The sequence below is a fragment of the Stenella coeruleoalba genome (genome assembly GCF_951394435.1).
Source record: "Stenella coeruleoalba genome assembly, chromosome: 10".
Lineage (NCBI taxonomy): Eukaryota > Metazoa > Chordata > Mammalia > Artiodactyla > Delphinidae > Stenella > Stenella coeruleoalba.
In genome coordinates, this window is record NC_137156.1 from 98194572 (window position 1) to 98220251 (window position 25680).

At 44.3% G+C, this 25680-nt stretch overlaps 1 long non-coding RNA gene across 4 annotated transcripts in view; it reads left to right on the forward strand.

Annotated features, from left to right (window-relative positions):
• LOC307192520 overlaps nt 1-25680 on the forward strand; it is a 68956-nt gene that overhangs the window by 25842 nt on the left and 17434 nt on the right. For 2 of the 4 annotated variants that reach the window (XR_013830090.1, XR_013830091.1), the window contains exons 2-7: nt 4134-4205; nt 7105-7394; nt 10954-11017; nt 11179-11294; nt 21780-21851; nt 24751-25040. This is a non-coding gene — a long non-coding RNA (uncharacterized lncRNA). Of the gene's footprint in view, nt 1-4133; nt 4206-5853; nt 5935-7104; nt 7395-10953; nt 11018-11178; nt 11295-21779; nt 21852-24750; nt 25041-25680 lie in introns of those variants that run through there. The other 2 variants (XR_013830092.1, XR_013830089.1) reach the window with 2 other exon arrangements.

Consider the following 25680-nt stretch of genomic DNA (forward strand, 5'->3'; position numbering starts at 1 on the left):
TAGGTTTTGGATCGTTGTGTTTTCATTGTCATTTGTCTGTAGGTATATTTTGATTTCCTCTTTGATTTCTTCAGTGATCTCTTGGTTATTTAGTAACGTATTGTTTAGCCTCCATGTATTTGTGTTTTTTATCGTTTTTTTCCCCCTGTAATTGAGTTCTAATCTCATAGTGTTGAGGTCGGAAAAGATGCTTGATATGATTTCAGTTTTCTTAAATTTACCAAGGCTTGATGTGTGACCCAAGATGTGATGTATCCTGGAGAACGTTCCATGTGCACTTGAGAAGAAATGTAATCTGCTGTTTTTGGATGGAATGTCCTATAAATATGAATGAAATGTGTCTGGTCTTTTGTGTCATTTAAAGCTTGTGTTTCCTTATTAATTTTCTGTCTGGATCATCTGTCCATTGGTGTAAGTGAGGTGTTAAAGTCCCCCACTATTATTGTGTTAGTGTCAATCTCCTCTTTTATAGCTGTTAGCAGTTGCCTTATGTATTGAAGTGTTCCTATGTTGGGTGCGTATATATTTATAGTTATTATATCTACTTCTTGGATTGATCCCTTGATCATGATGTACTGTCCTTCCTTGTCTCTAGTAAGATTCTTTAGTTTGAAGTCTGTTTTATTTGATATGAGTATTACGACTCCAGCTTTCTTTTGATTTCCATTTGCATGGAATATCTTTTTCCATCCCCTCACTGTCAGTCTGTACGTGTCCCTAGGTGTGAAGTGGGTCTCTTGTAGGCAGCATATATGGGTATTATTTTTGTAACCATTCAGTGAGCCTGTGTCTTTTGGTTGGAGCATTTAATCCATTCACGTTTAAGGTAATTATCGATATGTATGTTCCCATGACCAATTTCTTAATTGTTGTTGGTTTGTTTTTGTAGGTCCTTTTCTTCTGTTGTGTTTCCCACTTAGAGAAATTCCTTTAGCGTTTGCTGTTGAGCTGGTTCGGTGGTGCTGAATTGTCTTAGCTTTTGCTGGTCTGTAAAGCTTTTGATTTCTCCGTCGAATCTGAATGAGATCCTTGCTGGGTAGAGTAATGTTGGTTGTAGGTTGTTCCCTTTCATCACTTTAATTATATGGTGCCACTCCCTTCTGGCTTGTAGAGTTTCTGCTGAGAAATCAGCCGTTAACCTTATGGGAGTTCCCTTGTATGTTATTTGTTGTTCTTCCCTTGCTGCTTTGAATAATTTTTCTTTGTCTTTAAATTTTGTCAATTTGATTACTCTGTGTCTCGGCATGTTTCTCCTTGGGTTTGTCCTGCCTGGGACTCTCTGTGCTTCCTGGACTTGGATGGCTATTTCCTTTCCCGTGTTAGGGAAGTTTTTGACTATAATCTCTTCAAGTATTTTCTCGGGTCCTTTCTCTCTTCTCCTTCTGGAAGCCCTACAATGCGAATGTTGTTGTGTTTAATGTTTTCCCAGATGTCTCTTAGGCTGTCTTCATTTGTTTTCATTCTTTTTTCTTTATTCTGTTCCACAGCAGTGAATTCCACCATTCCTTCCTCCAGGTCACTTATCCGTTCTTCTGCCTCAGTTATTCTGCTATTGAGTCCTTCTAGTGTATTTTTCATTTCAGTTATTATATTGTTCATCTCTGTTTGTTCCTTAATTCTTCTAGGTCTTTGCTAAACAATTCGTGCATCTTTTCGATCTTTGCCTCCATTCTTTTTTCGAGGTCCTTGATAATCTTCACTATCGTTCTGCAGTCTTTTTCTGGAAGGTTGGCTGTCTCCACTTCATTTAGTTGTTTTTCTGGGGTTTTATCTTGTTCTTTCATCTGGTACAAAGTCCTTTGCCTTTTCATGTTGTCTATCTTTCTGTGAATGTGGTTTTCCTTCCACAGGCTACAGAACTGTAGTTCTTCTTGTTTCTGCCGTCTGCCCTCTGGTGGATGAGTCTATGTAAGAGGCTTGTGTAAGCTTCCTGATGGGAGGGAATGATGGTGGGTAGAGCTGGGTGTTGGTCTGGTGGGCAGAGCTCAGTAAAAGTTTAATCCGTTTGTCTGCTGATGGGTGGGGCTGGGTTCCCTCCCTGTTGGTTGTTTGGCCTGAGGCAACCCAGCACTGGAGCCTATCCAGCTCTTTGGTGGGGCTAATGGCAGACTCTGGGAGGGCTCAGGCAAAGGAGCACTTCCCAGAACTTTTGCTGCTAGTGTCCTTGTCCCCATGGTGAGCCACAGCCACCCCCCACCTCTGCAGGAGACCCTTCAACACTAGCAGGTTGTCTGGTTCAGTCTCCTATGGGGTCACTGCTCCTTCCCCTGCGTACTGATGCACACACTACTTTGTGTGTGCCCTCCAAGAGGGGAGTCTCTGTTTCCCCCAGTCCTGGCAAAGTCCTGCAATCAAATCCCGCTAGCCTTCAGCATCTGGTTCTCTAGGAATTCCTCCTCCCATTGCCGGACCCCCAGGTCGGGAAACCTGACGTGGGGCTCAGAACCTTCACTCCAGTGGGTGGACTTCTGTGGTGTAAGTGTTCTCCAGTTTGTGAGTCACCCACCCAGCAGTTACGGGATTTGATTGTAGTGTGATTGTGCCCCTCCTCCTGTCCCATTGCGGCTCCTCCTTTGTCTTTGGATGTGGGGTATCTTTTTTGGTGAGTTTCAGTGTCTACCTGAACATGATTGTTCAGTAGTTAGTTGTGATTCCGGTGCTCTCGCGACAGGGAGTGAGCTCACGTCCTTCTACTCCACCATCTTGAACCAATCTCATGGATTTTTTTCTTAAAATATAAGTGTTTCAATCCATTACAGTTATTTTCTTTTTGATGTTTCCAGAGTTTACTCCTGTGTGCTTTTGATACAACCCTATCGTTTTTAATAGTCTGTTTTCTTTCTGTCTCATTAAGAAATCCTGGCCTCATCTTTTGTGTGTCCTTCCTGCTTCTGACCTTAATTTGCCATTTCTTTAAGAAGTTTTGGTTTCTTTTAGTGGGAAATAGTTTTTTGTTTTTTTTTTTTACATCTTTATTGGAGTATAATTGCTTTACAATGGTGTGTTAGTTTCTGCTATATAACATAGTGAATCAGTTATACATATACATATGTTCCCATATCTCTTCCCTCTTGCGATTCCCTCCCACCCTCCCTATCCCACCCCTCCAGGTGGTCACAAAGCACCAAGCTGATCTCCCTGTGCTATGCGGCTGCTTCCCACTAGCTATCGATTTTACATTTGGTATTGTATAAATGTCCATGTCACTCTTCCACTTTGTCCCAGTTTACCCTTCCCCCTCCCCGGGAAATAGTTTTTAAAGACCACAGTCTGGATGGTAACTACTAGTATTGCTTCTAGGCCTTTTCAGCGCATAGATGATAAAAACAGAGTTTTTAGAAGGAGAAAAATAGGACATGAGTTAATACTGTTATTTCCAAGTAAAACTTAAGGTCACTGTGCTTTTTCACTTCTTGGGTTTTATATTTAAATTCCTTTATCTTAAAAACCTTGATTTCTAATTACATTAACAAAATTATCTCTGTCTTGCTGTATCTTACTGTATCAACATAATACTTTCAAAATAAGACTACGACAATTACTACAAACCATAAAACTACTAAACGCAGTCTTAGGAATATACGGTCAAATGAGTTAACTATTTTCTCTGTGTGGTTATGCCAAGGGCTTGATATATACCTAACATTCCATCCAGTTGTTTTTTCAGTTTTTAGGGATTTTTTCCCCTTTACTTGTTAATTATTAAACATTACGTGGTTCCCAAGTCAATGGTATAAGACAAGGTACGTGCAGAGACTATTATCTTCCATTCCTGTCCCCTTCATTCTGTTCCTCCTTTCCTCTATAGGTAAGTATTGCGATTTTTTTCTTTCACCCATGAGTGATTTAGATGTATTGCTTAAATTTCCAAATATTTGAGGATTTTCCAAGTATTCTATTATTGGTTTCTAGGTTACTTCCATTATAGTGTGAGAATATGTTGTAGATAATTTTAATTCTGTTAGATTTGTTAAAGTTTGTTGTAGGGTCCAGAAATTAGTGTGTCTCGATGAGTGTTCCAGATGTGCTTGAATGCGTTTAAGTGCTGCTGGGTGGAATGTTCTGTGAGTGCCTGATAGGTCAAATTGATTGCCAGGTTTGTTTATGTATTCTGTAACTTCACTGTTTTCTAGGGTCCTATTTTTTCTGCTACTGAAAGAGGAGTGTTGAGATCTCCAGCTGGAATTGTAACTGGCTTCAGTTCTGTGAGTTTTTGTTTCACATATCTTGAAGCTCTATTTTAAGTGCATACATCTTTAGGATTGTTGCCTTCTTGATGAACTGACCCTTTTATTATTATGCCCCTTTTTATCCCTTATAAGTATTTCTTGTTCTAAAATCTACTTTATCTGAAATTTTTTGTTCTAGAACCAGTTTTTTTAAAAATAAATTTATTTATTTTATTTATTATTTTTGGCGGCGTTGGGTCTTCATTGCTCCGAGCGGGCTTTGTCTAGTTGTGGCGAGCGGAGGCTACTCTTTGTTGCGGTGCACGGGCTTCTCATTGCAGTGGTTTCTCTCGTTGCGGAGCACGGGCTCTGGGCATGCGGGCTTCAGTAGTTGTGGCTTATGGGCTCTAGAGCTCAGGATAAGTTGTGGCGCACAGGCTCTGCTGTTCCACGGCCTGTGGGATCTCCGCGGACCAGGTCTTGAATGTGTGTCCCCTGCACTGGCAGGCAGATTGTTAAGCACTGCTTCACCAGGGAAGTCTGATTTGTATAGTTTCTAATGAGAAGTTGGCTGTCATTCTTATATTTGTTCCTGTGTATGTAATATGTCTTTTTTTTTTTCTGGCTGCTTATATAATTTTTAAGAAAGTTCAGTATTATTATTGTATGTGTATTTTCTTCTGCTTGGGGTTCTTTAATTTCCTAGAATCTGTAGGGTTATAGTTCAAATCCAGCTGAGAAATTTTGGCTGTTTCTCTAAACATTGTTTTCTGTCTCCTTTGGAATCCAACTGACACATATTTTAGACTACTTAATACTGGAGTCTCTGTGTTTGTTTTGTTTTGTCTGCTTTTCTCCCTGTGCTTCAGTTTGCATAGTTTCTATTGCTGTCTTCACATGTACTGATGTTTCCTGTCAGTGTCTAATGTGCTTTTACTCCCATCCAGGGTATTTTTCACTCCAGATATTGAATTGTTCATTTCTAGAGACTCCATTTGCAACTTTCTTATATCTCCCATTTTTCTTATGTTCATTATCCTTTACATTCGTTTTTTTTTCTTCTTTTTTTTTCTTGTGGTACTCGGGCCTCTCACTGCTGTGGCCTCTCCCGTTGCGGAGCACAGGCTCCGGACGCGCAGGGTCAGCGGCCATGGGTCACAGGCCCAGCCGCTCCGTGGCATGTGGGATCCTCCCGGACCGGGGCACGAACCCGTGTCCCCTGCATCGGCAGGCAGACTCCCAACCACTGCGCCACCGGTGAAGCCCTCCGTTACATTCTTGAACATATTTAGAATAGCTGTCTTTAAGGTAGTCATCTGCTAATTCCGTGGTCTCTCTCCTGAGTCTGTGGCTATTCACTGTTTTCCTCTCCTGGTTATGGGTCCTTTGCTTGCTTCTTTGCCTGCCCAGTAATTTTGGATTAGGTGGTGGATGTTGTAAATTTTATGCTGTCATATGTTGAATTTTCTTGTTGTTCCTTTAAAGAGCGTTGGGCTTTGATCTGGCAGAAAGTGAAATTATTGGTGGATCAGTTTGATGCTTTCAAGGCTTGCTTTTAAGGTCCAGAGCAGCCTTTACTCTAGACCTGATTGAAGATACACCACTGACGCGTGATCTTTCTTAGGACTCGACCCAGTGCCCTTTGTATCGTGAGGCTGTTGCACTCTGGTTCTTGGGAACGTGAACTACTCGCCCTCTGTTGAGTTCCAGGAATGCTTGGCCCACTGCTCTTTGGTCACGAGAGTTTGACCCTTCCCGTAAGCAGGTTAGTACTTGGTCAAAAGTCTAGGAGACCCTCCTGCAGGTCCGAGGAGCTGGCTGTCTCTGAGCAGCTCGCTCTTCTCTAGTACTCTGTAAATGCTACCTTTGCCTTTCTGAACTCTCATCTGTCTTTTTAACTCAGTGAGGCTGCTCTGGATTCGATTTCCCTGCCCTTTCCTGGGGAACTGCCTCCAGGAAGAAAGCTGCGGCCATTGTGGTGCTCCCTTCCCACGCCCACTTTTTCCTCTTCTTCCAAACACTGCCTGTTGTCCTACATCGGAAAGCAGTTGTTTCATGGAGTTTGTGTTTTTCTAGTTGTTAATGGCTTGAGGGAAACTCTTGGAGCTGTGAATCCTTCCTGTGTGGAAGTGGAAATCTCCCCCTTATGAATGGTTGGCCCTGCTCCTTGATGATTCAGAGTTTGAGGGGCTACCTTAGTGTCAAAAGCCCAGGGGTTTCTTTTGCTATCCTAGTTGCTTTGCTTTTGTGAGAGGATTGAAAATCAGTGTGGCTGCTACTGCCATCTTGCCCTAACTAGAATTCTCTGTGTATCTTTTAAATTACCCTTACATTCCTCTCATTTGGGCTTGGCAACTGCCCTGAAGATGGACACAACATGGCACTGCACTTGGTTGGCCTGTTTTGTTGTAACAAATTGGAGGTATCTCCCTTACCCCAGGAATGGCTAACGTGTTACCACCCTAAGCATAAACTGTTGACAGTGGTAATTTCATTTACTTCCAGATTATTCGATGGGATGGTGTAAGCTATAAACACAGCCTATGGCCAGGAGCCCAAGAAGCTATCACTAACCCACTGTGAGACATGGGACCAGTCCCTTCTCATTAATCATCTGTTTATGGCACTGTAAGGAGGACCAGGCCTGCCCTCGGGAGCACGGAGCTTGTTAAGGAAGGCAGATACGTAGAGCTAACTAGAATTCAGTGTAATTTGTGTCCATTGAGAAGCCCGAGCAAAGGTGCTTCCTTGGCCTTTCTTTTCGCATCTGAATAATGGGAGGGAGGGAGCAGCAATTTTCCTATTCTGTGCAGGCTAGGATTTTGCGGAATGCCTTGGGAGGTCTTGTGGGCCAGGCCCTCTGTCCTCACTTGAACCAATGTAGTTGCACTTTTTCCAATTTTAATGTTATGATGTAAGATTTATTTCACAACAGGGATTCTGCTGCTGAAAAATGGACAAAGAACAGGCAGAAGACGGGTCCACACTTAGCTGTGCACAGAACCTCCTGCAGTGAGCGGCCTGCCCTTTCCTTGGTGTGTGCGCACATAAAGGCCCGGCGTGAGCTCCACTCCCCGATTACGGCTGAGGAGCCCCAGCAGCAGGTCGCGGATTCCAGCCTTGAGAGTTCTGAGCTGAGACAGATCAGGATGCCAACGGTGGCTTTAGCACCTGGTGGTGGACGGCCCAGGGCAGCTCTTGACCTTCTTGCCAGTTTCCTCATCAGTAAGTCAGGGGTGTGCGCCTACACAGGCTTTCTGTGCTGCTTCACTCAGGCCTCAGTAAATCCCAGCTACTGCTGCGACTGCTGCTTCAGGTCAGTGTCCCAGGGCCTCTGGTGAAAGGTGATCCTTGGTTCAGGGTCGCTTAGGACCAGAACCATGCTCTGCTTACTCCGTGCTCTAAACTGTCAGCCCCACGACAGGCCAGCCTTGGGACCCAGACTTCTTAGGCTCCAGGGATGTGATAATAGCCTAGATTTCTGTGGCCTGAGGGGAATTTATTAGGCATTTTTTCTTTTTTTTAATTTACTTTTTATTTCATTTTAAAGTATAGTTGATTTTCAGTGTTGTGTTTATTTGAGGTGTAGAGCAATGTGATTCAGTATACACACATAACTGTACTCACTCGGATTCTTTTCCCATATAGGTTATGACGGAGTGTTGAGTAGAATTCCCTGTGCTCTACAATATTTCCTTCTTAATTATCGGTTTTATGAATATTAGTGATTATACGTTAATCCCAACCTCCTCATTTGTCTCCCCCACCTTTCCAACTTAGTAACCCTAAGCTTGTTTTCTAGGTCTGTGAGTCTCTCTCTGTTTTGTAAATTAGTTCAATTGTATCAAGTTTTGGATTCTACCTATAAGTGATATCGTATGATATTTGTCCTTCTCCGTCTAAGGTCTCTTAATATGATCACCTCTAGGTCCATCCACATTACTGCAAATGGAATTATTTCATTCTTTTCGAAGGCTGAGTAGTAGTCTCGTGTATATACTTAACCACGTCTTCTTCATCCATTCATCGGTCGATGGACATTTTGGTTGCTTGTGAGTCTTGGGTGTTGTAAACAGTGACACAGTGAACGTTGGGGTGAAGCGTCTTTTCCAGTTATGATTTCCTTTGCATGTAAGCCCAGTAGTGCGATTTATGGATTGTATAGTAGCTGTATTTGTAGTTAAGGAACCTCTATACTGTTCTCCACGGTGGCTGTTACCAGTGTACTTTCCCATCAGTGGCGCTGGACGGTTCCCTTTTCTGCACACCCTCTCCATTATTTATTGTTTGTAGAGTTTTTGATGACGGTCATTCTGACTCCTGCGAGGTCGTACCTGGTTGTAGTTTTGATTTGCTTTTCTCTAAGTAGTAGTAATTTGGAGCATCTTTTCATAGGCTTTTTTCTTTTCTTTCTTTCTTTTTTGTAAACGTGATTAAAATTTAACTCTTAAAATCGGTTTGTTGTTAAGTTTGCCAGTTTTTGAATTCTCATTCCATGACCTACCCCGGGACATTTATTAGAGTAGGTGTTATTTTAATACAGCACCGCAGCCCTTGTGAACGTTAAGTGCTCTTAAGCAGTGGTTTGAAAGTTGTAGTTACAGGTAATGGCCACAAGGCGGCAGGATTTCTTCATGTCGCACTCTGGTTACTGGGGTGACCAGAGCCTTAGGGCAAGTTGTATTCCTGGGTTGTCAATTAGAGTGGAATGTGCCAGCACAAACACCCGAGGGCGTGTGTCTCATTACTCCTTCCTCCTTATCCTGTGACCCCCAGATATATCCCAGCCTCCCGCCAGACTGCTATGCCGAGGGGTTGTCCTTTTCACGTGGGGTGACTCTAAGGAAGGAGGCTGGAGGTGGGATCCCCACCATCCGAGGCCATGGAAACCTGGTGACTTTTCAAATGTCTTTCAGCCCGAGGTTCAACCGGGCTGTTGGGTCCTGTAGCCTTGGTTCAGCTTCAAGAGGGGCCACCTGGATCCAAAGATTGTGGTCCCATCTGGGGGTTACCAGGCACTCGAGACCAAGGGGGCTTATAGCTGCCACATCCTCCCCAGCTCCCTCGGCCCCATGACAGTTCAACCTTGGGACCCAAGTCTGCTTAGGGATGTGACAGCGGTCACGGGGGCCTGGGGGGAATAGCGGACTCATTTTTTAAAATTAAACTTTTATTTTATATTGGAGTATAGTTGATGTTTAACATTGTGTTTGTGTTAGGGGTACAGCAACATTATTCATTTATACACATACATATAATCTATTGTTTTTTGGATTCTTTTCTCATATAGGTTATTACGGTGGGCTGTGCTATAGAGTATTTCCTTGTTGATTATTTATTTTATGTATATTAGTGTGTAGATGTTCATCCCAACGTCCTAATTGATCTCTTCTTCTCCCCAGCTTTTTTATTTGGTAATCATAATTTTTTTCCCTAAATCTTTGAGTCAGTTTCTTTATTTCCTGTATTACTAAGGAAAATTAAAAAACAGAAACAAAAGTAATCCCTATACCCCAGGAAGCAGTGCAAGGGGGTGACATTGGTTGGGAAGGTGTAGAACATGGGGGAGTGGGGGCCTGTACCCACAGCTCTGGGTGAGTCGGAAACGTGTTTGCTATGTGACCTTGGGAAGTCACTTAATTCATGTGAACATCAGTTTTGTCCTGCTTAAGGGTTTTTTTGTGTGAAAATGAACTGAAGTTATATCAAATTCATGTAAGAAGTATTTAGAACAGTGCCTGGTGCACAGCAAGAATGCTGTAAATGGTGGCTATCAGGATAATTGAATGTCTCCTATGTGCAGGTGTCCTCATGGGACATACCGTGTTCAATCTTGACAGTGACCTGGGGAGGTGGGTGTTTTACATGGGAGGAGCCTGAGAAGTTCAGTGTTGTGGGCTGGACCAGAAAGCAGGTGTTCAGATTCAGGTGTGAGCGTTAAGGCCTCAGCTTTCCACCCCACCATGCTGCCTGGGGCAGGTGAGAGAGCCCGACCAGAGTGGGCGCTTAACCTCTGTTTCTGGAGTGAATGACCTAGGCAAGTGGGAGAGAAGGCTTGTGTGTCCCTTGAGAAAGGAGTAAGGCCTTGTCTTTGTGGGCGAGCATCAGGTGACCAGCATTCCCCCCAGAGCCTGGCCCCCATCCTCCCCGGAGCCCCGTCTGGCTGCTTCTCCAGCAGGTCGGGAGCTGGTTTCTTGGGCCCTTTGACCATGTTTGAGTCTTGGTGCCTCCGCTGGGTGTTGAGAAGAGGGCGGTGGGCCTGGCTAGTGATGATCAGGCTTGCACCCCTACTAAGCTTTTAGAGCTGGGACGTGCCTCAGCTCCAGGCGCGCGTGTGGGTCTCTGCATCAGAGCGAGTGGCTGGCTCATGGAGGCGGACTTCTGCTTCCTCTCTCCCTCCACCCAAGTAGTTCACCTGCTCTCCAATACCTTAGATTCCTCTAGTGGGGATAATGCCTTTCAAAGTGTGATTACCACTTAGAGGCAGATGCTTGCAAAAGAACGGGCTCGGTGAGCTATGCCACTGCATGGTCAGGTAGTCAGGTGTGTGGTCATGCATTTCTTTTTTTTGGCTTGTGGGATCCTCGAGCTCATGGCAGCCGAGCTCTTGGAACTCTCACACCTCCCTGAGAGAAGCCCCATTATTCAGATGAGGAAACTGCGGGGGAGCAGGGCAGGGACCATCTCCAACAGGGCTGGACTCCAGTCCTCTCTTCTGGGTGGTGGTGATGGCTCTGCTCAGCTTGGTCTTTCTTAATGTGCGGGCCTTTCTCCCCTCGCCCAGCCAGGTTCTGAGAGGGAGCAGAGTGCCCTGGGGGCAGGAGAGCCGGGACCTGGTGCTGCCACAGGTGAGCACACACAGATTGGCCTTACGCAGATCACTGAGCGTCCCCCTGCTCACGGCTGCCTCTCACAGGGGCTTGAGGGTTAACTGAGGTGATGGGTGTGCAATCCTTTGTAACCTGTCAAGTACCATGCAGGTGACAACTGTTTTTTGTACCCTGGCCAGCCTTTGCCACGTCAGATGTTCGCGGACGAAGAGCGCATCAACCACGTGGGGGATTCCTTACGTGCCCGCAGCGGCTCATCCCACAGGATGCCCAGGTGGTGACTCCTAAGGGCTTGGTGAGTTGTCTGTGTAGACGTTCTAGCGTTTCAGAGGAGGAGCTCACTTCTGGCTGGGCTCGGGCTGGGAGGGTAGGAAGGGCTCCGTGATCCAGGCGGCGGAAGTGGAGCAGGGCTTTGAAGGGAGGGCACCGCTGCAGGCAGAGGGGCAGGAGCGGGAGGGAACAGCAGGCGTGGGTGCAGACTGTTGGTGGCCCCAGTGAGAAGGCTGGGTGCTCGGAGGAGGGTGGCAATGGGGCGGGTTGTAAGAAAAGGCCTAGAAGGAGGTACGGGGTTGGGATAAGCACAGTTTGGAAGCTGGGGGCCCAAGGAGTTTGGGCCTGATCTGGAAGAGGGAGGCCACTGAAGGCTTTTGAGCAGAGGAGTGACAGGACACGACCTTAAAGACCTGGGAGGCTGCACCGTTATTTCACGGGGAGAAAACCTGAATGCCACAGGGACCACACTTTCCCCAAAGCCACGCAGCCCTCAGTGGCAGTGCCCGGACGCCTAGCCAGGCTCCTGAGCACGACGGGATGGGGCAGGGGAGCCAGCAGAACGCTGGTCATCCGATGACCGCCTGAATGAGATGGTCGTCAGGGGGCACTGGACCCTTGTGGAGACTCTAGGGACAGTGGGTGCCCGGGAGGGGCTGGACTGAGCCCCTCAGTAGAATGTGGGGACTGAGTACCTCCAGCTGGAAAACTTCTCACCACCAGTGCACTGGGGCGGGGGCCGGAATCCTCCCGCAGTCCCAGCAGAGTGTAAGTGTGTCACCTGGAGGCCTTCGCCCTTGCGGGCCACCTTGAGCTGATGCCTCTTGGCCTTGGGGCTCAGAAGGGCTGAAGGTGGAGCAGGTGGGGAGATGCTAGAGAAGGCCTGCAGCTTTTTCAGAGCGTGGCCCGCCCTGCCCCCCCGGCCCCAAAAACCCCAAACGGACTATGGTGACCAGGCCCCACTGAGATGTGAGGCCTCCTTCAGTCCCGGCCCTGGAGACAGGAACTGCCAGTGTTGATCTTAGATAACACCCCGCAGGCAAACACCCACGCGGGCTGCTGCGTTCCCTTCCGGAGCAGAAAGGTGGCCTGCGGGCTGGAAAGCACCCGAAGCACATCCCGCAGAGCGGAGGCTGGTTGGGGGAGGAAGGAAGGATGCCGGAGCCACTGAGGGAGGGGGAGGCGGCACCCAGAAAGTACCTCGCTGCCCACCCCTGGCTGTGGACGGGGTGCAGGCTGGGGTGGGGACGCACGCAGACCTGAGCCCAGAGGCCTTTGAGGAGGACTGTGTGGCTCGGGGTGGGGAGGACTGTCCTGCCTCAGCACGTGTTTCCCCTCCTTTGAGTGTGGATAATGCCAAGGCCAGTCTGTCCGTCTGTCTTCTCTGAACCTTCCTCTGGATTGCTTGCTGGTTGGTGGTTTCCTTCCCACAGCAGGGCCTTGAGGGCCTGGCCTCATCCACAGATAAGGGCGCATCGTCACCAAATTAACTGCTGTATGTCAGTGGTGTCTGAGAACAAATTGTGTACACAGTCCACTGGCATTCTGTTTGTGCTGTTAAGTAGCTGGCTGAGCAGGGAGTTTTTTCATGAATTTGGCCAAACCTTGGTCTGAATGAGGCAGATTCTGGGGTAATAGAAACGGGTTTCATTTTCTGAGATAGATAGGGCTCTTTGGCGGGGCTTATTTTCTTCTCCTCGTTCTGGCTTCCATAACTTGTAGAACAGCATCGATCACTAGGAGTATCATGCCAGTCATGCCATTAACAATTCCTTAGGAGTCCCATTAAAAAACGAAAAAGAAACAGATAAAATCCATTTTAGTAATATACTGTAATATATTCAGAATACTACCAATTTGACATGTAATCAGTGTTATAAATGATTTAGATATTTGGCACTGGTTTTCTTTTTACTAAATTTTCAAAATCCATTGTGTATTATATTTTCACAGCACGTTTCAGTTCAGACCAGCCACATTTCCAGTGCTCAGCAGCTCTTGTGGCTCACGGCTATTGCACTGGACGAGCTCTAGATCATCATGGGTGTCCCTCTTACAACTTCCACATCCTTAGCCCAGTGCTGTCTCATCCCTCCTGCTCCAAACACAACCTCTCCCACTGGGGTTTCCCTGTTCTCCTGCCATCGTGGGGCTGGAGCCCCCAGTATTGGTCTCTTATCTTCAGTCTTTCTCTCCACCAGCTTTTGCCCTCAGCGTTAAAATATGCCCAGGTCTCTCTCATCCTGGAAAGGTCTATTGATGCCTTCTTGCCCTCATGCTACCGTGTCCAGGCAGAAGTTCCTGTCCCTGTATCCTGTCCCTTATGGGTACTGGCCCCTCCACACTCTGTAGCTTGACTCCCTGCACCGCCCGCCAACCACTGTGCTGAAACTGTTCTCAGAACTACAGGTAGCGCAGTCTAGGGATGGCTAAGAGCCCTAGGCTCTCAGGATGAGGCCTGTAGGGTGATCTAATCTCACCGCTGGGTGCAGGTTTGTGCTGGGCTGCAGTGGATGCATAGGGGAAGTGGTAAGAAAGCAGTCTTTTTTATGTCTCATCTTCGGATTCTGATCCAGTAAGTCTGCAGTGGGGCGTGAGAATCTGTATGTCTCAGATACTGAACAAGTATCTCAGGCACTTCCTTTCTGATTATAAAATAATGTTTCCAGTAGAAAATTTGGCCATATGTAAGATAAACTCTCTCTCCATGTATATTTGAACTTCTTATTCTGGAAAATTTCAACCTTAAAATGAAAGCAGAGAGAGTAATACAATGAGTCTCCACAAGCATTCATCATCACTTTCAACATGTATTAGCATCTTGCTTCGTGTATTTATCCCACATACTATTTTTCCTCTGGGGGGAATATTCTAAAAGCAAATCTCAGCAATCATGTAATTTCAGCCTTAAAATCTTCAGTGTGTAACTCTAACTGATAAAACACACTGTCTTACCCTACAACAACCCCCTTACCTCAACCTGATTCTTTCTCTATTGTTCCTTTCTACATTTATTACCATTTTTTTTTCAATTATTTTATCACCTTGATATCCAGTTTGTACAGGAAAGGCAAGAAAAATACATCATTTTTCTCTACTTACTAATGTTCAAAATAAGGACAGTCTCTAGATCCATCCAGGTCTCTACAAATAATCCATCCAGGTCTCTACAAATGACTTTTTCTGGCTGAGTAATATTCCATTGTATATATGCACCACATCTTCTTTATCCATTCATTTGTCGATGGGCATTTAGGTTGCTTCCATGTCCTGGCTATTGTAAATAGTGCTGCAATGAACATTGGGGTGCGTGTGTCATTTTGAATCACGGTTTTCTCTGGTTATCTGCCCAGGAGTGGGATTGCTGGGTCATATGGTAATTCTAGTTTTAGTTTTCTAAGGACCCTCCATACTGTTCTCCATAGTGGCTGTATCAATTTGCATCCCCACCAACAGTGCAAGAGGGTTCCCTTTTGTCCACACCCTGTCCAGCATTTGTTGTTTGCAGATTGTCTGATGATGCCCATTCTAACTGGTGTGAGGTGATAACCTCATTGTAGTTTTGATTTGCATTTCTCTAACAATTAGTGATGGTGAGCACCTTTTCACGTGCTTCTTGGCCATCTATATGTCTTCTATGGAGAAATGTCTATTTAGGTCTGCTCATTTTTTGATTGGGTTTTGATTGCGGAGCACAGGCTCTGGACGCGTAGGCTCAGCGGCCATGGGTCATGGGCCCAGCCGCTCCGTGGCATGTGGGATCTTCCCGGACTGGGGCACGGACCCGTGTCCCCTGCATCGGTAGGCGGACTCTCAACCACTGCGCCACCAGGGAAGCCCTGTTTATTTTTTTAATATTGAGCTGCACGAGCTGTTTATATATTTTGGAGATTAATCCTTTGTCTGTTGGTTCGTTTGCAAATATTTTCTCCCATTCTGAGGGTTGTCTTTTGGTCCTGTTTGTAGTTTTGTTTGCTTTGCAAAAGCTTTGAAGTTTCATTAGGTCCCATTTGTTCATTTTTGTTTTAATTTCCATTACTTTAGGAGGTGGATCAAAAAAGATCTTGCTGTGATTTATGTCCAAGAGTGTTCTTCCTATGTTTTCCTCTAAGAGTGTTATGGTGTCCGGTCTTACAGTTAGGTCTGTAAATCATTTTGAGTTTATTTTTGTGTATGGTGTTAGGGAGTGTTCTGATTTCATTCTTTTTTTTTTTTTTTTGTGGTACACGACCTGTCACTGCTGTGGCCTCTCCCGTTGCGGAGCACAGGCTCCGGACGCGCAGGCTCAGTGGCCATGGCTCACAGGCCCAGCCGCTCCGCGGCATGTGGGATCCTCCCAGACCAGGGCATGAACCTGTGTCCCCTGCATCGGCAGGCGGACTCCCAACCACTGCGCCACCAAGGAGGCCCTGATTTCATTCTTTTACATGTAGCAGTTTCCCCAAACCAGTTATCGAAGAGACTGTCTTTTCTCCACTGTATATCTTTGCCTCGTTTATCATAGATTAGTTGACCATAGCTGCGTGGGTTTATCTCTGGGTTTTCTATGATTTCCATTGATCTATATTTTTGTCTTTGTGCCAGTACCATATTTTCTTGATTACTGTAGCTTTGTAGTATAGTCTGAAATCAGGGAGTCTGATGCCTCCAGCTCCATTTTCTTCCCTTAAGATTGCTTTGGCTATTCAGGGTCTTTTGTGTCTCCATTCACATTTTAAGAGTTTTTGTTCTAGTTCTGTACAAAAATGCCACTGGTAATTTGAAAAGGATTGCATTGAATCTGTAGATTGCTTTGGGTAGTATAGTAATTTTCACAGTATTGATTCTTCCAATCCAAGAACATGGTGTATCTGTCCATCTGTTTGTGTCATCTTTGATTTCTTTCATCAGTGTCTTACAGTTTTCTGAGTACAGGTCTTTTACCTCCTTAGGTAGGTTTATTCCTAGGTGTTTTATTCTTTTTGTTGCAGTGGTGAATGGGATTGTTTCCTTAATTTCTCTTTCTGGTCTTGCATTGCTAGTGTCTAGGAATGAGAGAGATTTCTGTGCATTACTTTTGTATCCTGCAACTTTACCAAATTCATTGATTAGCTCTAGTAGTTTTCTGGTGGCATCTTTAAGATTATGTATAGTATCACGTCATCTGCAGACAGTCACAGTTTTACCTCTTTTCCAATATGTATTCTTTTTATTTCTTTTTCTTCCCTGATTGCCGTGGCTAGGGCTTCCAAAATTATGCTAATAGTGGTGAGAGTGGACATCCTTGTCTTGTTCCTGATCTTAGAGGAAATGCTTTCTGTTTTTCACCATTGAGAATGATGTTTGCTGTGGTTTTGTCGTAGATGGGCTTGATTATGTTGAGGTCGGTTTCCTCTTTGCCCACTTTCTGGAGAGTTTTTATCATAAATGGGTGTTGAGTTTTTCAAAAGCTTTTTCTGCATCTATTGAGATGATCATATGTTTTTCTTCTTCAATTTGTTAATATGGTGTATCACGTTGATTGATTTGCATATATTGAAGAATCCTTACATCCCTGGCATAAACCCCACTTGATCATGGCGTATGATCCTTTTAATGTGTTGTTGGATTATGTTTGCTAGTATTTTGTTGAGGATTTTTGCATCTATGTTCATCAGTGATATTGGTCTGTAATTTTCTTTTTTTGTAGTATGTTTGTCTGGTTTTGGTATCAGGCTGATGGTGGCCTCATAGAATGAGTTTGGGAGGGTTCCTTCCTCTGCAATTTTTTGGAAGAGTTTGAGAAGGATGGGTGTTAGCTCTTCTCTAAATGTTTGACAGAATTCACCTGTGAAGCCATCTGGTCGTGGACGTTTTTTGTTGGAACATTTTTAATCACACTTTCAGTTTCCTTACTTGTGACTGGTCTGTTCATCTTTTCTGTATCTTCCTGGTTCAGTCTTGGAAGGTTATACCTTCCTTAGAATTTGTCCACTTCTTCCACGTTGTCCATTTTATTCACTTAGAGTTGCTTATAGCAGTCTCTTATGATGCTTTGTATTTCTGTGGTGTCTGTTGTAACTTCTCCTTTTTTCATTTCTAATTTTATTGATTTGAGTCCTCTCCCTCTTTCCCCTGAGGAGTCTGGCTAAAGGTGTATCAATTTTGTTTATCTTCTCAAAGAACCAGCTTTCAGTTTTATTGATCTTTGCTAATGTTTTCTTTGTTTCTATGTCATTTATTTCTGCTCTGGTCTTTATGATTTCTTTCCTTCTACTGACTTTGGGTTTTGTTTGTTCTTCTTTCTCTGATTCCTTTAGTTGTAGGGTTAGATTGTTTATTTGAGATTTTTCTTGTTTCTTGAGGTCGGCTTGTATTGCTATAAACTTCCCTCTGCGAATTGCTTTTGCTGCATCTCATAGGTTTTGGATCGTTGTGTTTTCATTGTCATTTGTCTGTAGGTATATTTTGATTTCCTCTTTGATTTCTTCAGTGATCTCTTGGTTATTTAGTAACGTATTGTTTAGCCTCCATGTATTTGTGTTTTTTATCGTTTTTTTCCCCCTGTAATTGAGTTCTAATCTCATAGTGTTGAGGTCGGAAAAGATGCTTGATATGATTTCAGTTTTCTTAAATTTACCAAGGCTTGATGTGTGACCCAAGATGTGATGTATCCTGGAGAACGTTCCATGTGCACTTGAGAAGAAATGTAATCTGCTGTTTTTGGATGGAATGTCCTATAAATATGAATGAAATGTGTCTGGTCTTTTGTGTCATTTAAAGCTTGTGTTTCCTTATTAATTTTCTGTCTGGATCATCTGTCCATTGGTGTAAGTGAGGTGTTAAAGTCCCCCACTATTATTGTGTTAGTGTCAATCTCCTCTTTTATAGCTGTTAGCAGTTGCCTTATGTATTGAAGTGTTCCTATGTTGGGTGCGTATATATTTATAGTTATTATATCTACTTCTTGGATTGATCCCTTGATCATGATGTACTGTCCTTCCTTGTCTCTAGTAAGATTCTTTAGTTTGAAGTCTGTTTTATTTGATATGAGTATTACGACTCCAGCTTTCTTTTGATTTCCATTTGCATGGAATATCTTTTTCCATCCCCTCACTGTCAGTCTGTACGTGTCCCTAGGTGTGAAGTGGGTCTCTTGTAGGCAGCATATATGGGTATTATTTTTGTAACCATTCAGTGAGCCTGTGTCTTTTGGTTGGAGCATTTAATCCATTCACGTTTAAGGTAATTATCGATATGTATGTTCCCATGACCAATTTCTTAATTGTTGTTGGTTTGTTTTTGTAGGTCCTTTTCTTCTGTTGTGTTTCCCACTTAGAGAAATTCCTTTAGCGTTTGCTGTTGAGCTGGTTCGGTGGTGCTGAATTGTCTTAGCTTTTGCTGGTCTGTAAAGCTTTTGATTTCTCCGTCGAATCTGAATGAGATCCTTGCTGGGTAGAGTAATGTTGGTTGTAGGTTGTTCCCTTTCATCACTTTAATTATATGGTGCCACTCCCTTCTGGCTTGTAGAGTTTCTGCTGAGAAATCAGCCGTTAACCTTATGGGAGTTCCCTTGTATGTTATTTGTTGTTTTTCCCTTGCTGCTTTGAATAATTTTTCTTTGTCTTTAAATTTTGTCAATTTGATTACTCTGTGTCTCGGCATGTTTCTCCTTGGGTTTGTCCTGCCTGGGACTCTCTGTGCTTCCTGGACTTGGATGGCTATTTCCTTTCCCGTGTTAGGGAAGTTTTTGACTATAATCTCTTCAAGTATTTTCTCGGGTCCTTTCTCTCTTCTCCTTCTGGAAGCCCTACAATGCGAATGTTGTTGTGTTTAATGTTTTCCCAGATGTCTCTTAGGCTGTCTTCATTTGTTTTCATTCTTTTTTCTTTATTCTGTTCCACAGCAGTGAATTCCACCATTCCTTCCTCCAGGTCACTTATCCGTTCTTCTGCCTCAGTTATTCTGCTATTGAGTCCTTCTAGTGTATTTTTCATTTCAGTTATTATATTGTTCATCTCTGTTTGTTCCTTAATTCTTCTAGGTCTTTGCTAAACAATTCGTGCATCTTTTCGATCTTTGCCTCCATTCTTTTTTCGAGGTCCTTGATAATCTTCACTATCGTTCTGCAGTCTTTTTCTGGAAGGTTGGCTGTCTCCACTTCATTTAGTTGTTTTTCTGGGGTTTTATCTTGTTCTTTCATCTGGTACAAAGTCCTTTGCCTTTTCATGTTGTCTATCTTTCTGTGAATGTGGTTTTCCTTCCACAGGCTACAGAACTGTAGTTCTTCTTGTTTCTGCCGTCTGCCCTCTGGTGGATGAGTCTATGTAAGAGGCTTGTGTAAGCTTCCTGATGGGAGGGAATGATGGTGGGTAGAGCTGGGTGTTGGTCTGGTGGGCAGAGCTCAGTAAAAGTTTAATCCGTTTGTCTGCTGATGGGTGGGGCTGGGTTCCCTCCCTGTTGGTTGTTTGGCCTGAGGCAACCCAGCACTGGAGCCTATCCAGCTCTTTGGTGGGGCTAATGGCAGACTCTGGGAGGGCTCAGGCAAAGGAGCACTTCCCAGAACTTTTGCTGCTAGTGTCCTTGTCCCCATGGTGAGCCACAGCCACCCCCCACCTCTGCAGGAGACCCTTCAACACTAGCAGGTTGTCTGGTTCAGTCTCCTATGGGGTCACTGCTCCTTCCCCTGCGTACTGATGCACACACTACTTTGTGTGTGCCCTCCAAGAGGGGAGTCTCTGTTTCCCCCAGTCCTGGCAAAGTCCTGCAATCAAATCCCGCTAGCCTTCAGCATCTGGTTCTCTAGGAATTCCTCCTCCCATTGCCGGACCCCCAGGTCGGGAAACCTGACGTGGGGCTCAGAACCTTCACTCCAGTGGGTGGACTTCTGTGGTGTAAGTGTTCTCCAGTTTGTGAGTCACCCACCCAGCAGTTACGGGATTTGATTGTAGTGTGATTGTGCCCCTCCTCCTGTCCCATTGCGGCTCCTCCTTTGTCTTTGGATGTGGGGTATCTTTTTTGGTGAGTTTCAGTGTCTACCTGAACATGATTGTTCAGTAGTTAGTTGTGATTCCGGTGCTCTCGCGACAGGGAGTGAGCTCACGTCCTTCTACTCCACCATCTTGAACCAATCTCATGGATTTTTTTCTTAAAATATAAGTGTTTCAATCCATTACAGTTATTTTCTTTTTGATGTTTCCAGAGTTTACTCCTGTGTGCTTTTGATACAACCCTATCGTTTTTAATAGTTTGTTTTCTTTCTGTCTCATTAAGAAATCCTGGCCTCATCTTTTGTGTGTCCTTCCTGCTTCTGACCTTAATTTGCCATTTCTTTAAGAAGTTTTGGTTTCTTTTAGTGGGAAATAGTTTTTTGTTTTTTTTTTTTACATCTTTATTGGAGTATAATTGCTTTACAATGGTGTGTTAGTTTCTGCTATATAACATAGTGAATCAGTTATACATATACATATGTTCCCATATCTCTTCCCTCTTGCGATTCCCTCCCACCCTCCCTATCCCACCCCTCCAGGTGGTCACAAAGCACCAAGCTGATCTCCCTGTGCTATGCGGCTGCTTCCCACTAGCTATCGATTTTACATTTGGTATTGTATAAATGTCCATGTCACTCTTCCACTTTGTCCCAGTTTACCCTTCCCCCTCCCCGGGAAATAGTTTTTAAAGACCACAGTCTGGATGGTAACTACTAGTATTGCTTCTAGGCCTTTTCAGCGCATAGATGATAAAAACAGAGTTTTTAGAAGGAGAAAAATAGGACATGAGTTAATACTGTTATTTCCAAGTAAAACTTAAGGTCACTGTGCTTTTTCACTTCTTGGGTTTTATATTTAAATTCCTTTATCTTAAAAACCTTGATTTCTAATTACATTAACAAAATTATCTCTGTCTTGCTGTATCTTACTGTATCAACATAATACTTTCAAAATAAGACTACGACAATTACTACAAACCATAAAACTACTAAACGCAGTCTTAGGAATATACGGTCAAATGAGTTAACTATTTTCTCTGTGTGGTTATGCCAAGGGCTTGATATATACCTAACATTCCATCCAGTTGTTTTTTCAGTTTTTAGGGATTTTTTCCCCTTTACTTGTTAATTATTAAACATTACGTGGTTCCCAAGTCAATGGTATAAGACAAGGTACGTGCAGAGACTATTATCTTCCATTCCTGTCCCCTTCATTCTGTTCCTCCTTTCCTCTATAGGTAAGTATTGCGATTTTTTTCTTTCACCCATGAGTGATTTAGATGTATTGCTTAAATTTCCAAATATTTGAGGATTTTCCAAGTATTCTATTATTGGTTTCTAGGTTACTTCCATTATAGTGTGAGAATATGTTGTAGATAATTTTAATTCTGTTAGATTTGTTAAAGTTTGTTGTAGGGTCCAGAAATTAGTGTGTCTCGATGAGTGTTCCAGATGTGCTTGAATGCGTTTAAGTGCTGCTGGGTGGAATGTTCTGTGAGTGCCTGATAGGTCAAATTGATTGCCAGGTTTGTTTATGTATTCTGTAACTTCACTGTTTTCTAGGGTCCTATTTTTTCTGCTACTGAAAGAGGAGTGTTGAGATCTCCAGCTGGAATTGTAACTGGCTTCAGTTCTGTGAGTTTTTGTTTCACATATCTTGAAGCTCTATTTTAAGTGCATACATCTTTAGGATTGTTGCCTTCTTGATGAACTGACCCTTTTATTATTATGCCCCTTTTTATCCCTTATAAGTATTTCTTGTTCTAAAATCTACTTTATCTGAAATTTTTTGTTCTAGAACCAGTTTTTTTAAAAATAAATTTATTTATTTTATTTATTATTTTTGGCGGCGTTGGGTCTTCATTGCTCCGAGCGGGCTTTGTCTAGTTGTGGCGAGCGGAGGCTACTCTTTGTTGCGGTGCACGGGCTTCTCATTGCAGTGGTTTCTCTCGTTGCGGAGCACGGGCTCTGGGCATGCGGGCTTCAGTAGTTGTGGCTTATGGGCTCTAGAGCTCAGGATAAGTTGTGGCGCACAGGCTCTGCTGTTCCACGGCCTGTGGGATCTCCGCGGACCAGGTCTTGAATGTGTGTCCCCTGCACTGGCAGGCAGATTGTTAAGCACTGCTTCACCAGGGAAGTCTGATTTGTATAGTTTCTAATGAGAAGTTGGCTGTCATTCTTATATTTGTTCCTGTGTATGTAATATGTCTTTTTTTTTTTCTGGCTGCTTATATAATTTTTAAGAAAGTTCAGTATTATTATTGTATGTGTATTTTCTTCTGCTTGGGGTTCTTTAATTTCCTAGAATCTGTAGGGTTATAGTTCAAATCCAGCTGAGAAATTTTGGCTGTTTCTCTAAACATTGTTTTCTGTCTCCTTTGGAATCCAACTGACACATATTTTAGACTACTTAATACTGGAGTCTCTGTGTTTGTTTTGTTTTGTCTGCTTTTCTCCCTGTGCTTCAGTTTGCATAGTTTCTATTGCTGTCTTCACATGTACTGATGTTTCCTGTCAGTGTCTAATGTGCTTTTACTCCCATCCAGGGTATTTTTCACTCCAGATATTGAATTGTTCATTTCTAGAGACTCCATTTGCAACTTTCTTATATCTCCCATTTTTCTTATGTTCATTATCCTTTACATTCGTTTTTTTTTCTTCTTTTTTTTTCTTGTGGTACTCGGGCCTCTCACTGCTGTGGCCTCTCCCGTTGCGGAGCACAGGCTCCGGACGCGCAGGGTCAGCGGCCATGGGTCACAGGCCCAGCCGCTCCGTGGCATGTGGGATCCTCCCGGACCGGGGCACGAACCCGTGTCCCCTGCATCGGCAGGCAGACTCCCAACCACTGCGCCACCGGTGAAGCCCTCCGTTACATTCTTGAACATATTTAGAATAGCTGTCTTTAAGGTAGTCATCTGCTAATTCCGTGGTCTCTCTCCTGAGTCTGTGGCTATTCACTGTTTTCCTCTCCTGGTTATGGGTCCTTTGCTTGCTTCTTTGCCTGCCCAGTAATTTTGGATTAGGTGGTGGATGTTGTAAATTTTATGCTGTCATATGTTGAATTTTCTTGTTGTTCCTTTAAAGAGCGTTGGGCTTTGATCTGGCAGAAAGTGAAATTATTGGTGGATCAGTTTGATGCTTTCAAGGCTTGCTTTTAAGGTCCAGAGCAGCCTTTACTCTAGACCTGATTGAAGATACACCACTGACGCGTGATCTTTCTTAGGACTCGACCCAGTGCCCTTTGTATCGTGAGGCTGTTGCACTCTGGTTCTTGGGAACGTGAACTACTCGCCCTCTGTTGAGTTCCAGGAATGCTTGGCCCACTGCTCTTTGGTCACGAGAGTTTGACCCTTCCCGTAAGCAGGTTAGTACTTGGTCAAAAGTCTAGGAGACCCTCCTGCAGGTCCGAGGAGCTGGCTGTCTCTGAGCAGCTCGCTCTTCTCTAGTACTCTGTAAATGCTACCTTTGCCTTTCTGAACTCTCATCTGTCTTTTTAACTCAGTGAGGCTGCTCTGGATTCGATTTCCCTGCCCTTTCCTGGGGAACTGCCTCCAGGAAGAAAGCTGCGGCCATTGTGGTGCTCCCTTCCCACGCCCACTTTTTCCTCTTCTTCCAAACACTGCCTGTTGTCCTACATCGGAAAGCAGTTGTTTCATGGAGTTTGTGTTTTTCTAGTTGTTAATGGCTTGAGGGAAACTCTTGGAGCTGTGAATCCTTCCTGTGTGGAAGTGGAAATCTCCCCCTTATGAATGGTTGGCCCTGCTCCTTGATGATTCAGAGTTTGAGGGGCTACCTTAGTGTCAAAAGCCCAGGGGTTTCTTTTGCTATCCTAGTTGCTTTGCTTTTGTGAGAGGATTGAAAATCAGTGTGGCTGCTACTGCCATCTTGCCCTAACTAGAATTCTCTGTGTATCTTTTAAATTACCCTTACATTCCTCTCATTTGGGCTTGGCAACTGCCCTGAAGATGGACACAACATGGCACTGCACTTGGTTGGCCTGTTTTGTTGTAACAAATTGGAGGTATCTCCCTTACCCCAGGAATGGCTAACGTGTTACCACCCTAAGCATAAACTGTTGACAGTGGTAATTTCATTTACTTCCAGATTATTCGATGGGATGGTGTAAGCTATAAACACAGCCTATGGCCAGGAGCCCAAGAAGCTATCACTAACCCACTGTGAGACATGGGACCAGTCCCTTCTCATTAATCATCTGTTTATGGCACTGTAAGGAGGACCAGGCCTGCCCTCGGGAGCACGGAGCTTGTTAAGGAAGGCAGATACGTAGAGCTAACTAGAATTCAGTGTAATTTGTGTCCATTGAGAAGCCCGAGCAAAGGTGCTTCCTTGGCCTTTCTTTTCGCATCTGAATAATGGGAGGGAGGGAGCAGCAATTTTCCTATTCTGTGCAGGCTAGGATTTTGCGGAATGCCTTGGGAGGTCTTGTGGGCCAGGCCCTCTGTCCTCACTTGAACCAATGTAGTTGCACTTTTTCCAATTTTAATGTTATGATGTAAGATTTATTTCACAACAGGGATTCTGCTGCTGAAAAATGGACAAAGAACAGGCAGAAGACGGGTCCACACTTAGCTGTGCACAGAACCTCCTGCAGTGAGCGGCCTGCCCTTTCCTTGGTGTGTGCGCACATAAAGGCCCGGCGTGAGCTCCACTCCCCGATTACGGCTGAGGAGCCCCAGCAGCAGGTCGCGGATTCCAGCCTTGAGAGTTCTGAGCTGAGACAGATCAGGATGCCAACGGTGGCTTTAGCACCTGGTGGTGGACGGCCCAGGGCAGCTCTTGACCTTCTTGCCAGTTTCCTCATCAGTAAGTCAGGGGTGTGCGCCTACACAGGCTTTCTGTGCTGCTTCACTCAGGCCTCAGTAAATCCCAGCTACTGCTGCGACTGCTGCTTCAGGTCAGTGTCCCAGGGCCTCTGGTGAAAGGTGATCCTTGGTTCAGGGTCGCTTAGGACCAGAACCATGCTCTGCTTACTCCGTGCTCTAAACTGTCAGCCCCACGACAGGCCAGCCTTGGGACCCAGACTTCTTAGGCTCCAGGGATGTGATAATAGCCTAGATTTCTGTGGCCTGAGGGGAATTTATTAGGCATTTTTTCTTTTTTTTAATTTACTTTTTATTTCATTTTAAAGTATAGTTGATTTTCAGTGTTGTGTTTATTTGAGGTGTAGAGCAATGTGATTCAGTATACACACATAACTGTACTCACTCGGATTCTTTTCCCATATAGGTTATGACGGAGTGTTGAGTAGAATTCCCTGTGCTCTACAATATTTCCTTCTTAATTATCGGTTTTATGAATATTAGTGATTATACGTTAATCCCAACCTCCTCATTTGTCTCCCCCACCTTTCCAACTTAGTAACCCTAAGCTTGTTTTCTAGGTCTGTGAGTCTCTCTCTGTTTTGTAAATTAGTTCAATTGTATCAAGTTTTGGATTCTACCTA